The sequence below is a fragment of the Narcine bancroftii genome, chromosome 7 (assembly GCF_036971445.1).
Source record: "Narcine bancroftii isolate sNarBan1 chromosome 7, sNarBan1.hap1, whole genome shotgun sequence".
NCBI lineage: Eukaryota > Metazoa > Chordata > Chondrichthyes > Torpediniformes > Narcinidae > Narcine > Narcine bancroftii.
The window spans coordinates 146427908-146443925 of record NC_091475.1 but is presented as its reverse complement, the minus strand read 5'-3'; the positions used below and the strand labels follow the sequence as shown (position 1 = coordinate 146443925).

Sequence of the window (16018 nt, the reverse complement as noted above, 5' to 3'; positions counted from 1 at the left end):
GCAACAAACACAGCTGGGGAAGGAGACCAGCCATGCAGTGGGCTTCCAAGTGCCGCCGCCATCTTGGGCCAGACAACGGCTGGCATGGAGGGCCCCTGATGAAGACGGGAACAACGTGGTCAACATGGGCGATGACCAGGCTGCCCCACCGATGCACCCCATGCCTCCAGATGTCATCGGTTGCCGTGCACCGCACCCCACGGCCGATGCTCCCCTCACTTCCAGATGCTATAAATCGCTGCACACAGCCAGAGAGTGATGACTCTGACCCTGAGATGGTCCTGGCTGTCACCACTCTGACCAGGGACATCCCTCACGACCTCGGGCACTCTATGATGGACGTGCAAGTCAACGGACAGGTAACAAAGTGCCTGTTCGACAGTGGCAGCACTGAAAGCTTCATTCACCAAAGCGTGGCCCACTCTCTGAGATTGAAAGTCCACCCCACCACCTGCTCGATCACCCTCGCTGCCAAGGGTAAGATTGTTGGTACCTTCGGGCGCTGCTCGGCCGATATAACTGTGGAAGGGGAGACAAACACGGGGTTCAGATTCCTGGTCATGCCCAAACTCTGTGCCCCAGTCCTCCTAGGCCTGGATTTCCAGTGCCACCTGCAGAGTGTCATTCTTGCCTTCAGAGGGGCCCCAACCTCTATTCACGTTACACAGCATGACAACCGACCAGCCCTGCAGCCTCTCCACACTACGCATCACCCCACTGGCACTTTTCCCACATCTTACGCTAGGCTGCAAGCTGATTACCTCCAGAAGTAGGCGCTATTGTGCCACAGACAGACTTCATCAAGGCGAAGGTGCAATGACTCCTGGCGGAAGGTGTCATAGAGCCCAGTAACAACCCTTGGAGAGCCCAAGTCCTGGTGGTCAAAGGGGGAATTAAGCTGAGGATGGTCGTGAATTACAGCTGGACCATTAACCGGTACACCCAACTGGACGCCTACCCCCTGCCAAGATAAGCCGACATGCAACAAGATAGCCTGCTACCGGGTTTTCTCCACAATTGACCTGAAGTCGGCGTATCACCAAATTCACATCCACCCAAAGGACAAGCCCTACACCACCTTCAAGGCAGACAGGTCCCTGTACCAGTTCTGCCAAATTCCCTTTGGGGTCACAAACAATGTCTCCGTATTCCAGCAGGAGATAGATCGCATGGTAAAGCGGCACAAGCTAAAGGCGATGTTCCCGCATCTGGATAATGTCACTATCTGCGGCCGTGACCAGCAGGATCACGATGCTAACCTGGGGAAAATCCTCCAGATGGCCGGGGAGCTAAACCTCACTTACAACAAGGAGAAGTGTGTGTTTAGCACCACCTGCCTCGCCATCCTGGGGTACATCGTGGCCTATGGGGTCATCGGTCCAGATCCAGAAACGATGCACACATTAATGGAGCTACTTCTTCCCCCCACGCTAAAGTCCCTCCGCAGGTGCCTTGGCCTATTCTCCTTTTACTCACAATGGGTCCCTCGTTTCTCAGACAAGGTTCACCCACTGGCCCAGTGCTACAACTTTTCCCCTCCCACCCGAGGCACAGGCAGCCTTCATCCACATCAGGCAGGACATCATGGATGCCACGATGCAGGCTGTGGATGAGGACACCCCCTTCCAGGTGGAGAGCGATGCCTCCAAGGTAGCCCTCGCCACTACCCTCAACCAAGGGGGGCGCCCCATCGCTTTCTTCTCTAGGACCTTCCACAGCTCTGAGCTAGGGCATTCTGCCATTGAAAAGGAGGCCCAGGCGATTGTGGAAGCGGTCTGCCACTGGCATCACTACCTGGCCGGAAGGAGATTCACCCTCCTCACTGACCAGCGGGCCGTGGTGTTCATGTTTAACACTACCCACAAGAGTATGATCAAGAACTACAAGATCCTGTGCTGGAGAGTCGAGCTGGCAACCTACAGCTACGACATCCAGTACCACCTCAGAAAGTTTAATAACTCCCCCAATGCCCTCTCTTGGACCCGCGTGTCTATGCAGGATGACAGGCTGCAGGCTCTGCATGAATCCCTCTGCCATTTGGGTGTCACCAGGTTGTACCACTTCATTAAGTACCGGAACCTGCCGAATACCATCAGGGACGTCAGGGACATGACCAAGGCCTGCTGGGTCTGCATGGAATGTAAATCCTGTTTATTCCACCTGCCCCAGGCCCATGTCGTAAAGGCCACTCAGCCCTTCAAGCGTCTCGGCATGGATTTCAAAGGGTCCCTGCCTTCCACGGACCGAAACGTCTACTTCCTCACGGTAGTGGACGAGTACTCACACTTCCTTTTCGCCTCCCTTGCCCAGACACCTCCACAATGCCACTGTCATCAGGGCCCTGGGGCAGATCTTCACCATGAGTGGTTACCCCACTTTCATCCACAGTGACCAGGGGTCTAGTTTCATGAATGTCGAGCTGCACCAGTACCTGACAGCGAGGGGCATCGCGACTAGCCACACGATGAGTTTTAACCCGAGAGGCAATGCGCAAGTGGAATGCAAAAACGCGGTGGTTTGGAAGGCAGTCCTCCTGGCTCTCAAGTGGAAAGAGAAAGCGTTGAGTACTGGCAGGATGCCCTGCCTGATGTGCTCCATGCCATTTAGTCGCTGCTGCGTACGGCTACCAACGAGACCCCTCATGAACAGATGTTCTCATTCCTCAGAAAGTCGGCGACTGGAATGTCCCTCCCAGCATGGCTCACGTCCCCGGGACCGGTGCTCCTGTATAAGCACATACGGACCCACAAGTTTGAACCCCTGGTTGAGCAGGTCTTCCTCCTACACACAAACCATAACTATGCCTACGTTAGATTCGGCAGTGGCAGGGAGGACACCGTCTCAGCCAGGGACCTGGCACCAGCAGGAACACCCATCATTCCACAGCATCCTTCAGCCCAGGACAACACCGACCAGGCATACATCCCTGTCCTCAGGCAGCTGTGGGGTTTGCAGGACCTCCTTGACCATCAGGGGCCCACTTCAGCCCTGGGTGACGAACCTGCCCCACCCACCCATCCAATAGGACTCTCACTCGTCCATCCTGGACCCCTCGGCCACCCGTCCGTGCGGCACCACACCTGACACACAGACCCCAGCCGCCAGTCCACCCACTTCCCCTCCGACCAGTGACCAGGAGCCAGTTCTACGATGGTCACAGGGACCCTGGCGACCGCCGGATCATTTCAAATCTGTAAATATTGTATTTTGTATAGTGGGTACGATTCCTTGTTACTGCCACCCCCGGGACAATTTTAAAGAAGGGTGAATGTGTCAGTACACCACTGGCCTACTGTAGGGGGAATCCTCTGTAAATGCAGGAGTGTACCGCCGGCCTACTGCAGGGGGAAACCTCTGTACCTGTAGGAATGTAAGGGGACAGGACAACACTTGGCCGGCTGTCAATCAGTTAGCCTGAACGGATCAAACCCCACCCGGTCAGGTGTCAATCACCCTCTGGGATATAAGCCTGTGCCAGTCTCCCTAAGTCTCACTCAGAGTACTCCAGCTACAGCCAGCCTGGCTCTGTGGAAGTCTTTGTGGATTAAAGCTTGTTGTACAGTCTTTACCTTGTGTGTGTCTGATTCTGACTAACAGAGCTCCACAATTACTTAAAAGAATCAGAAAACAGCAATCAGAATTCTTTGGACACATCATGCAAAGTGATACATTAGAACATTTAGTTACATCTGGAAAACTAGAAGGAAAAGAAGCCGTGGCAGGCAGAGAATTAAAATGATAGATTGATTAACATCATGGTTAGAAATGGGAGGCAACAACTACAATTCGGAGGGTCAGAGTCCATGATAGATGGAGAAATATGATTACCCATGCTGAATAATTGCAAGCCACCTGAACGAATATTTTGAAGAGATTTTACAAACAATCTAGACAACAAAGAAAACATCTCTTATAGAACATTCAAAGAACTATGATGAAGCTGTGAACATGAAATGCAAATTAAACTCTGCTGCTTGATCATGGTATTTTTAGAAAATCCATGTGTTTATCTGAAAGACTTAAATGCTATATTGTATCTGCTGTCACACAATATTTGGCAGGCTATTCCAGGCAAAGAAGGTTCTCTGCATATCTTCTTCAACCTTACCCCAACACCCAGCTTCAAATCATGTCTTTCAGTTTACAATATTTCTATCCTGTAAAAATTCAGAAAGTCCTCACTATCAGTTTATCTTATACATTTATGAACTTCTATCAGTTCTCCCCTCAGTCTCCAGAGGGAACTACCCAAGTTTGTCCAACCTCTTCCCATAGGCCATATGCTCTAAACTCAGCAACATTCTGGTAAACCTTTTTCTGGAACCTTTCCAAAACTTTTACAATCTTTGTAGTGATGTGACCAAATTGACATAAAACTCCAAATGTGGCCAAACCAAACATTTATGTAGTTGTAACATGGCTTTGCTTCTCTTATACACAATACCCTGACCAATGAAAGCAAGCACTCCTCCTTTTTTGTTTCTTTGCCACCTTATCAACTTACATTTGTGGCCGGTTTCGAGGAGCAATGGATCTGAACTGCCAGATCCATCTGTACATCAATTCTTTTAAGAGTTCCACCATCAATTGTATACTTTCACCTCAAATTTGATCTCCCATAAAACAACACCTCACACCTGCCTGCATTAAATTTCATCTGCCATTTCTCCACCCATATTTCTAACTGATCTTTATCCTATTGTGAATTGACCTCCACACTATCGACAACTCCTCCAATTTTTGTGTCATCCGTAAACATTCACTCATTCATCTATTTTTTCATCCATGAATACAGTATATAGCTCACATATAACACGGGTCCCAGCCTGTGTTCCCCTAAGCTATACTCATGCACAAATGGCCTATGCGCGCATAGAAAGGAAACCATTGCACACATGCGGTCTGTTTTGTGATAGTGTGTGAGCGCACACAGAGCATTTGTGCACACTTGCGGGTGAGATCACTTGTCCCAGCACCGATCCCTGAGGAATGCTACTGTTCCTGAACCTCCAGCCAGAATAACATGCTTCCACCACTAGCCGTTGTCTTGTATGGAAGCTAATTCTGAGTCCAAGCTATCAATTCACTGTGGTTCCAATGTACCTGTACTTTCTGAATCAGCCATCCATGAGGTACCATTATCAAATACACTAATGGTATTAATGGTCCAGCTATCAAATACCTTACTAACCTCGTAGACATCAATCAATTTCCTTTTTTTAAAATTTCTGACTTCTTCCAATGGGAGCTTCACCTGGTATGTGTTGTTCTTAAGTCACAACCCCACTTCCCTGACCCTTTCTCCTTCATATGCTTTAGTATCACACTTTCCAGTTGTTCCAACTTTTCAGCATTCAGAGCTTCTCTATGGCACACTTTTCCTATGTGTCACCAAAGCCTTCACCTCCTACTTCACATGTCAGACTCAACTGCTCTACCCGTTTGCTGTGAAAAACTTAATTGGCAACTTCAACAAATTTTGTCAGATAATTACCATTTATGGGTTTAATTTCAGTTAGTTTGCAATGTTTGTCTAACCATTATTGGCACAGAAATCATCCCCACATATTAATATCGAACTCAGTATTCATTGGAATTCTAACATATACAAAAATATGCCTGATGTGATTAAAAAATCTTTAATACAGGCCAGTTGAGAATTTGAATCAGGATAATGATTGGCTGGCATGGTTAGTGTAGCAGTTAGTGTAAAGCCTTTACAGTGCCAGCTATCAGGACTTGAGTTTGAATCCCACACTGTCTGCAAGGAGTTAGTACGTTCTCCCCATTTCAGTATGGGGTTTCCTTCCATCGTTTGAAACATACCGGAGATTCTAGGTTCATTGGGTGTAATTGGGTGGCATGAACTCATGGGCTGAAATGGCCTGTTACCGTGCTGTAGGTCAAAATGCATGTCTAAAATTAATGTGGTTTGGGTGTAAAAGGACAACATCTACATCAGAATAAGAAGCTGCAGACTCACTGGGGGTTGAAGATCACTATTTATGATCAACAGAAATGTTATTCCTTCCCAGCATATGTTTTTCATCTTTGCAAATGAATCACTTATGGAACTAATGGATGAATCCACGAATAATTGCCTTTGTGTCTGATTGTGAATAAACAGAGAGCAAATACTTATTTTCCTTTCTAAAGCCCGAGTTTTCTTTGACTTATACAATAACACACCTTTATAATGCAGCCAACACTTGACTGCCTTGAATGTTGACATCTTCTTTTATTGCTGACATGAGTTTGATCTTCTCAGTATCCTTTTCAGTTTCAATCATAAAATAATCTTATCTACATAGCAGAGTGACTTCAGTAAATACTCCCTTTCAGGCATTTCCAGTAACACTCATCCGTGGAGATTCCTCACACACACACTCATCTGTCCACCTAGTTTTCATCACCCATCATCCAATTTACTCAATCTCCACCCCAACCCCTGATTCCACCTGCCCATCACCCCCTCTCCATCAAGTTCAACTCGTCACCTACCAGTCTCTACCTCTCCTCTTCCCTCTCAGTTCTGATGCAAGTTTGTAATCTGAAACATTAACTGACACCTTTTGTCATCACAGATACCATTTGATTTGTTTCAATGTTTGATTTACTCTCGCCCTTATTCCTAAATTAATTCAAGATGCTCATTCCACATTATTATCTGCGGATGCAGCCTTGGCAGTTAGTTTCAAGACAAACTCCTTTTAAAATGCTCCTTTGCTTTAAATAAAGATGCATTCACTACCCTCCTCACCATATGCTGCACTTTGAAGAGGTTTGCTGACGTTGTCTTTCAAACAAATAACCACTAGCACATGTTTCCAATGCACATCTTCAATCCACTTGTTTAACACTTCTCTCACTGATGTCTTGTCACAAACTCTTTTTGAATATTTTATTTTAATTAACATATATATGTGATAATTATAACAAATAATAACAAATTACAATATTACAATATTTAGAAATATATGTCGATAATATATAAAAAACAAAAGGAAAAAAAAATTAAAACTTAAACAAAATAACACTCACCCCCCTCAACCTAAATTAATCCCAATGACTAAAATCTAAACATAATATACATAATAACAAAGCTATATAATAATTTGGATTGCTTCAGATGATACTCAAGGATCCAAAAAAAATATTGTTCCAGAAGTTATTATTCATTTAGGAAAATCTTCACATGTTAGGAGGATTCAAAATAATAATAATAATAATAATAATAATAAAGCATTAGTCTCATTATTCTCACATATGGGTTCCAAATAAGAAAAATATGAATATTTACCCCATAAATTATGTTTTTTTTCTAGAGGAATACAACTTTGAATCTCTGTATGCCATCTTTCTAATGCTAATGAAACATCTGTTTTCCATGTAACAGCAACACGTTTCCTTGCCATTACTAATGCTAACTTAACAAATTTCAATTGAAAATCTGACAAAGATAATTTAGGAGTAATACTTTCAAAATGTCCTAACAATAATATTTCAATAGCATATATGTTGTTACAAGAACAAACACCTATGGTTGGTTTGTTAAATTCAAAAGAAAGATCAGAACAAGATTTAAGTGTAGCAATAGATCAGCAGGTCTGGCAATATTTATGTAAAGAAGTTATGTCTAACATTATTAATGTAAAATATAGACCTTTTGTCACTGACAAAAGGCAAAGGAGGAAAAACCCAACACCCAACCCCAACCAACCAATTTTCCCCTGCAACCGCTGCAATCGTGTCTGCCTGTCCCGCATCGGACTTGTCAGCCACAAACGAGCATGCAGCTGATGTGGACTTTTTACCCCCTCCATAAATCTTCATCCGCGAAGCCAAGCCAAAGAAAGAAAATATAGACTACTCCATTATAATTTTTTATAACAATTGTACATTACACATCAGAAACTGAGATGGAGATTAAATGTATCAGATCAATGTTTAGATGTGGAAAAGAAGTTGGAACTTTTTTTTTCACTCTATATGGTCTTGTTTGAAGGTTAATCCTTTTTGGATTTCTATTAGTTAGTTTCTACAACAAACTACCGGTCTTGTCACAAACTCGATAAGTTACTTTCCACTGTTCGGGGCACTTGATGTTATGGATATCTCAATTCTTTTTCTTTCTTGTAGACAAACTTTGTTCACCCCAAACAATAGGTTAACAACTGCAAAAGTCTTCTTATCTCCTAGTTTGTATTATAACCAGCTTTCTGTGTTAATGTCACAACTTTCTTTCACCTCTCAGTCTTGCCTCAGGAGTTTCACCATCACTCATTTTTCTTTTAATGGGTCAGATAAAAAGCTATGTAGATAGTGAAGTCTCAGAGGTTGTAGCTGTACAGAAGAGGTGGTGGGTTCCACTCACTCTAGTCCTGTCATTCTATGGTTCTAGAGAAACAGCACCAGGAATGCATCAGTGTGTTTCCATTGCATCCTTGCAAAACGGCAAGAGCGACATGCAAAAAGTGAATGTTGCGTTGAAGCAGAATGTAAGTAGTGTATTAGCTGCAACAAGAAGCATATTATATCCAGTGCCAAAGAATTATTCTTTCCTTTCTGGTTGTAACTTCTTCTGGATCCTTCATGTCTATTCTACAGCCCACCCAAGGTTTTCGCATTGTGAACAAAGCCAGCATTACCAGTCTAAATTGCCATGAAAGGGTTCACTCTTATCAGTGAAAACTTTCCAAATCAGTGATGAATCGGCACAGCTTGTCACAGATCTTAAATTCAGCCTTGATATCAAGGAGATACTTTCATCCCATAGTGTCAGCATTACACCACATTTCATTCCATGTCATTACTTCCATTCAGTCATCAGACCACAACAAATATCGATTTTCATTAGTTTGAGATGCTAATTAACATGGCAATTCAACCTATCATCATTGTGCTGCCTCTTTAAAAGTAATTCTGTATTCAGTTAGATGCAGTCCCCTCTTCTTTCCCCAGTGGTTGGCAAACATCTCAATTTCTACAATGCTTTTGAGTAAGTTATTATTTAATCTGCTTCTTCCAGTCTGTCAGGCAAGCTATTTCAGAGCATTATTGTTTATTTTTAAATATTTTTATTAACATTGAAATTTCACATCCAAAAATACAGAGTACATGTTAAAAGTCAAGAAAATATATTACACTTAAATCATATCATTTCATCCAAGGTAACCCCACATTTTAATCAAACAGATTATATTGTTTTGATGTTATATTATTTTATTATTATCTAAACTCACTACCAAGAAAGAAGCTGTTTGGCCAAAAATCAGAAAGACAGAATTCTTATCAGAATGATAAGGTACCTCATTAGTCGACATTTCTTCCTTCATAACAAATGAAAGATTTAAAAATAACTCAGAAAGGGTCCCTAAAGTGTTTGAAAATTTGAATTCAAATTGGAATTTCAGCATCTAATCTTCTCTAAATTTAAACATGACATAATCTCACGTAGTCGTTGAGCATAATTAGGCGGGATAATGTCCCTCCATCTGAGCAACACTGCCCACCTAGCCATAAGGGAAATAAAAGCTAATACATGCAGCTTAGATGTCACTGTCTCCAACATTCTAAATAAAGTAGTTGAGGGATTTGGATTAAAATTAATTTTAAAATGTGCAGAGAATATTTGAAATACTTCCTTCTAATAGTTCTGAAGACTCTAACATGTCCAGAACATATGAATGAATGAAGTATCTTCATTGTTGTATTTATCACAAGATCGCTGATTACATGACTGTGGTGGGGATCATAAGCACGAGTGAGGAGAAGGCTTAGAGAGGAGGTTCAAACACCTATGGACCTGGTGCAGAGGCAACAACCTACACTTGAATGTCAACAAAACAAAGGAGATGATGGTGGACTTCAAAAGAGCCCAGGGGCATCACTCTCTGCTGACCGTCGATGGCTCCACCATCGAAGTAGTCAAGAGCACCAAATTCCTTGGCGTGCACCTGGTGGAGAATCTCTCCTGGTCCCCCACACCAGATTCATTACCAAGTAGGCCCAACAATGCCTTTACTTCCTGTGGAAGTTGAGAAAAGTCCAGCTTCAGCCCTCCACCCTCACTACATTCTACAGGGGATGCATTGAGAGCATCCTATGTGACCGCAAAAACGTCTGGTTTGAGAACTCCACAATCCCAGAATGCAAGTCCATGCAACGCATAGTAAAGGCAACTGATGGGATTATTAGGGACTCTTTCCCTGCCACAATAGACATTTATAATGGCCACTCTTTGTGGAAAGCCATAAACATCATGAAGGACTCCACACGCACCTTCCAAAATCTATTCTCCATCCTGCTATCTAGGAAGATATACCAAAGCGTTCGGACCCTCATGACCAGATTGTGAAATTTTTTTCCCCCCAAATCATGAGGCTTCTGAACTCCAGGGACACTGGGCTAGCATATGTAGTATGACATTTATAAGTGATATATTATATATAAAAAAATGTTTATGCTTTAATTTAGCCATGTAAATAACCAGCAGCATGGTCTGGAGAAACACCATCTTGTTTTCACTGTACACTGCAATGGTTATGGTATGGATGACAAATAAATGTGACTTGACTTAATATCTGAATAAAAATAAAATAGTTTGATTTTGGGCATGTGAACCCTCATGACTACATTAAATTGCAGGAAAGAGTGGTGGGCACATAAAGAAGTATTAACCAATTTGAAAATAACATTCCAAGTTTCTTCAGAAATTTTATCTGAGGGAGCCGCTCTTATTCCCAACAACATATCATAAATGTTAGATAATGAATCATTCATAGAAAGGTTATAAATTAAAAATTACATCCATTGAATTCTTATTAGTCCTATTAGAAAATATATCTAATTGAGATCATTTTAAAAATCTCTTATCTGCAGATAATGAAAAAATGAGCATTAAGATTATTGTAAGAAGAAAATAATCTCATCTTCCCTCTGGTTCCTCTGTTAACTGCCATTGATTTGGCTCCTCTTTTGCAAATGGAAACAGTAGCTTTTCGTTCATTGTTTCATACTTTTGAATATAACTGTTAAAGCTTCTGATAAGATCAGACCCAATTTCTTTGGATACAGAACAAAACACAAAAAGGTGGTATGGTTGGCATAGCGGTTAGCATAACGCATTTACAGCACCAGAGATCGGGACCCATGTTCAGATCCTGCACTGACTGTAAGAAATGTATCAGTTCTCTCAGTGTCTATGTAGGTTTTCCCCAGGGGCTCTGGTTTCCTCCCACCATTTGAAATAAATAAGTTAATTGGGTATAAATAGGGTGGCATGGATCATGGGTCAAAATGGCCTGTTATCATGCTGCACGTATGTCTAAATTTAAAACTGAAGTCCTTCATCCCTAATAACTTTTTAATGTAATCCTTGCACCTATTTTGAATGATCTTGCATCCTTGCTAAAATGCTTCCCCTTCACAAACAAACCCAGGGATACTTCTAAAAGATTGTGAACAATTAAAAAATTCCTAGTTACTAAGCTCATATAAAACTCCTGTTAAAGTTTTAAGATGGACCTTGGATACAATTCTCATTGACTTATCAAGGTTGAACCCCTTCCCTTTACTTTTCATCATGGGTGCAAGGTGTGCAAGATAAGGAAAGAATGACAATCAGAGATGTGAAGGATGCAGAGTGAGGGAATTAATCCTCAGAAAAGATTAAAGATGGTAGTCAAAGACTTCATGGACAAGCACATGTCCCGATTGGCTCCCAGAAATTTCTGTTCCAGGTCCATTTAAAATAGAGAAGTAGCATCGTGTAAACATCAACCCCATGTATCAGGAGAACACAGACGCCCTGAGTAAGTGGCAAAACGAATGGCTCACCTCAAACCTACTTGGTCTGCCATTCCAATGTGGGTCTCATTAATGGTATAGTAGCTGCAAAGCATTAGATCAGAAGTTATTAAAGAGGATTATTTAAAAAGTTGAGAAAATCACTGGGGTCTCCCTTTCCTTTATTGCCAACACTGACAGGGACTGTTGTCTAAATAGGACTCAATGAATTATACAAGACCTTTCCCTTCCAGTGCACAGTATCTTTAACCCACTACCATCAATAAGAAGGTAAAGGAGGATCAGAATCAGGACTTCCGGCTGGGTAATAGCTTTTTTCCTGCAGGCTGTGGGGCTGGTACAATCATCCCAAATAGTTACATATATTTATTTTGAGTATTTATGTGATCTTTATGTAGGATGTGTTGTGTGTTTTTTGTGTGTGCCTCATGGTCCAGAAAGGCCCTATATAGTTGGGTTGATGATAATAAACTTGAATCACCACAAATCACCAAAAATCACCACAAATCCATATGTCAAGTCAAGTCACCTTTATTTATTGTTCATACCATCCTCACGTTGTCAAGGTGAGAGAGTGTTGTTATGAGCCCAGAGGACCCCAAAACCCAGCAGCAATAGATATTCACCAAGACAAATGGTTACTTAAACAAAAGTTGCTTTTAATTATCTTTAACCATGAAAACAGAATCACACTTTAACTTAACTAAACTAACTTAACTCCCTTCTAATTCTAAGCATACAAGTCTGTAATATGTGTGTAAGTTCAGAAAAGTTCTTTGGTTCATAGTCCAATCTCACTTCTCATCCTCCAAGTTCACTGTTTGCAGGCAATTCTCATACTGTGCACAGAATTTAGCATTTATAAAGTTCACTAGGTTTTGGTGCTTGAAAGGTAAATGGTTACCACTTAGGAAGGTTCTTGTCAGTTTTCAGAGAGAGATCTGTTGTTCCAGGACAAATGATGTACTCCCATCTGCCACTTCAGTGTCTTGCTGATGAAACTTGGCCCTTCAGGGTTCTCCAGATGATAATCTCTTTCTTTTAGGTCACCACAGAATTCCTTTTTGTTTCTCTTATTCCAAGTGAAACATTAGACAGCCAGTCCTCTCCTCTTGAATGAACCACAGGGCTTTGACTAGACCATCTTCCAAAATGGGGCTTTCCACAAGCTTGCCAGCTTGTCTTATTCTAGTCCCAGCTGCCTCTGCTGCTTCTAACACTGTAGACTGATCTCTGTCTCTGTCTCTCTCTGTCTCTCTGTCTCTCTCTCTCTCCCTCTCTTTTAGAGAGAAAGACTAATTGATTATCTCTGCTTGCAAAACCAAACCAGACAGAAGGCGGCTCTGACAAGATCTTTTGTTTCATTAACATTCAGGTACAAGTTGTTGGCTCTGCACTTGTCTGTTAGTTAAGAATCCAATTGTAGAGGGAGGCGTTTACACTCAGTAGGCTCAATTCCTTATCAGGTACTGAGGCATGATTATATTGAATGCTGAACTAAAGTCAATAAACAACATTCAAACATACAGGTCTTTGTTTTCAAGATGGGTGAGGGCAAGATGGAGGGCGGTGGTGATGGCATCATCTGTAGAGTGGTTGGATCTGTAACTGTAGGGGATCCATTAATGGGGGCAGCAGGAGATTGATGTGCCCATGACAAGCCTCTCAGAGCACTTCATGATGATGGATGTGAGTGTGACAGCATGGTAGAAAATGAAACAGGACACAGATGACATCTTTGGCACAGGAACAATAGTGGTGTCTTCTCAGGGTAAAAATGTCGATGAGAACGTCTACTAGCTGAGCACTCCCCTGAGCACTCTACCAGAATGTTATCCACTCCAGCAGCTTTCTTTGGCTTGATCTTGTTGCTTAACTCTCTCTTCACATCGGCCACTGCAAGACACAGCACCTGATCATTCGAAGGAGAGGTGGTCTTCACCGCTACCTCAATTTTCACCTCAAACACATTTGGAAGTTGTTCAGTGTATCTGGGAGGGAGGAATCACCAGCACAGGAAGATGGTGTAGTCTTGTGATTGGTGATATCTTGAATGCCCTTCCATATTTTTGGCATAACCTTGCTGTACAGGAAGTGTCTATTAATGCACTGGTCATGCACATACTTGGTTTCCCTGATTTCCTCACACAGCTTGGCTTTTGTCACCTCTAGGGAAACCTTGTCATCCACTCCGAAGGAACTGGTCTGGAATGTCTAATGAGTGGTCTGTATGCAGGGATTAGTATTACAGAGATGTGGTCTGAATATCCAAGATGGGGTTGGGGGTTCTGCCCAATATGTGTCAGAAATATTCATATACACAATGTCCAATGTGTTCACCTCTCTCGAGGCAAAGCCAGGTTCGCCTGGTTGAAATCCCCAGCAACAATAATCAGTCTATCAGGGTGTGTGGTCTGCAGTTAGTTTATAGCCCCATGCAGTTCCAAGATTGCTTCATTAGCCTTAGCACTGGGGGGATGTACACTCCAACTTTGAGAACCATGGTGAATTCCTGAGAAGCATGGAGAATTCCCATAAAACTGATGTGAAAACAAGTTACTATCAATCCTTCGAGCTGGTCTAATGAGAAAGCTGAAGAATCTGCATTCTTAGATGTCAATGTTTTATATTCTCAAGCTTGAGAGAAGGAAATATAATCAATGTTGGGTTGGACTTCAGGAGTTTCCACGTCTGTCTCAGCAAATTCTACTGAAAACCAAGATAAAGTTACCGCTACTTGGGAGATTTCTGAATACATTGATTCTCCTCATATTACTTCACAGTTCCTTTCCAATTTCAGGAACAATGCTAAAGAATTCAACAGCAGGCTTATTAAATCTCAGCAGCCAGAAATTTTAATGATGTCTCATGAGATTTTGGAAGGGTTTCTAAGCTTGTTTTAACAAAACCTTGGTACAATCTTGTTTTGGAAATCTTTACACAAAACATCTGTCCAAGATAACCTCCTTTCTATTCTTCCTTTACTGATGGAAGAACCTAAAACATCTCAAATAACTACTCAAAAACTGCTCCACTCATTTTACCAGTTGCAATTTGGATATTTACTTGGTTTCTGCATTCACCCAGTTTGTAGGCCAACATTATAATATTCAGAACACAAATATCTGGATATTTTATTGAAAAGATTAAATTGACATTTTGTACAACTGGATAAATCATGTTTCATTGATATTTTACTCAAAGATTTGTTTTAAAATTTATGTCAAATTCTGTCTTATTCAAATAATATATCTCGATTCTTAATTGTGTGTTTCCTGTCTTCTTAAAATACCATGCATTTTTACCATGTGCTGACTGAATAGGATGGAAGCTCAATTATACAATGAGATGATTGAGACCTTAACCTCAGTTGCTGGTGTGAAACATGTGGGTCTTACATTTCTTCAAGCCACCTGTTTCTGTACCACTGTTTTATTCATTATGAAGTCAAGTTTATTCATGATAACACCTTCTCTATTGACCAACTTAGGTGAATCAGTGACAGTGGAGTTGGACCATATTTGGATGTGAAAATGTATTTCATTGAAATATTATTTTGGGTTCATCACAGCATCACCAAATATACATTTTAGATTATGTACCATCATTTCTTTTGCTGCAGGAAAAAAAAATCCCTGCCATTTTTCTCTTCTGCGACTCAGCTACTCAAGATTTCTTGGCCATATTTTGTCCCAAATCGTGTTCCATTCTGTGAAAAATATGCAGAAGATCAAGTTATTTTTTCTAATGATTTTTTTAATGTGTATTATTTCCTTCTACAAATGCTGAAATAGGTAAGAGGCCAACATATCCTATTGTCCAGAAGTCAAAATTAAAGCATATTAGATATATATGACAACATTTAACGTGCCATTTTCGATTCTCTAAAATTAAGTAATTTCATGTATGTATTGTCTGTGAATTCCACCTTTATTGCTTATTTGTGCAGAAACATAATGGTCTTTGGAAAATGATCTCTCAATGATTTTTTGAGATCTATTACTATGGCCAGGTTACAAGGGATAAAGCTTGTGACACCACCCTGAGAGATGGGTGCCAGATAGCACTCTGTTCCATGAATCAGCTATGGATGATCATTTTCTCCTTAATGTGATTAATGCTTGGTGGCTCTATAATTGAATTTCTTTCAGTATTATTTTATAAAACACTACTAAGCAATTCAAGAATCATTCTGTCATATCAAACCACT

General features: G+C 41.6%; 1 long non-coding RNA gene across 3 annotated transcripts in view; it reads right to left on the bottom strand.

Annotated features, from left to right (window-relative positions):
* Positions 1-16018, bottom strand: part of LOC138739961 (uncharacterized) — a 91457-nt gene that overhangs the window by 17792 nt on the left and 57647 nt on the right. For 2 of the 3 annotated variants that reach the window (XR_011342612.1, XR_011342615.1), the window contains exon 4: positions 15411-15517. This is a non-coding gene — a long non-coding RNA (uncharacterized lncRNA). Of the gene's footprint in view, positions 1-15238; positions 15518-16018 lie in introns of those variants that run through there. The other variant, XR_011342613.1, reaches the window with a different exon arrangement.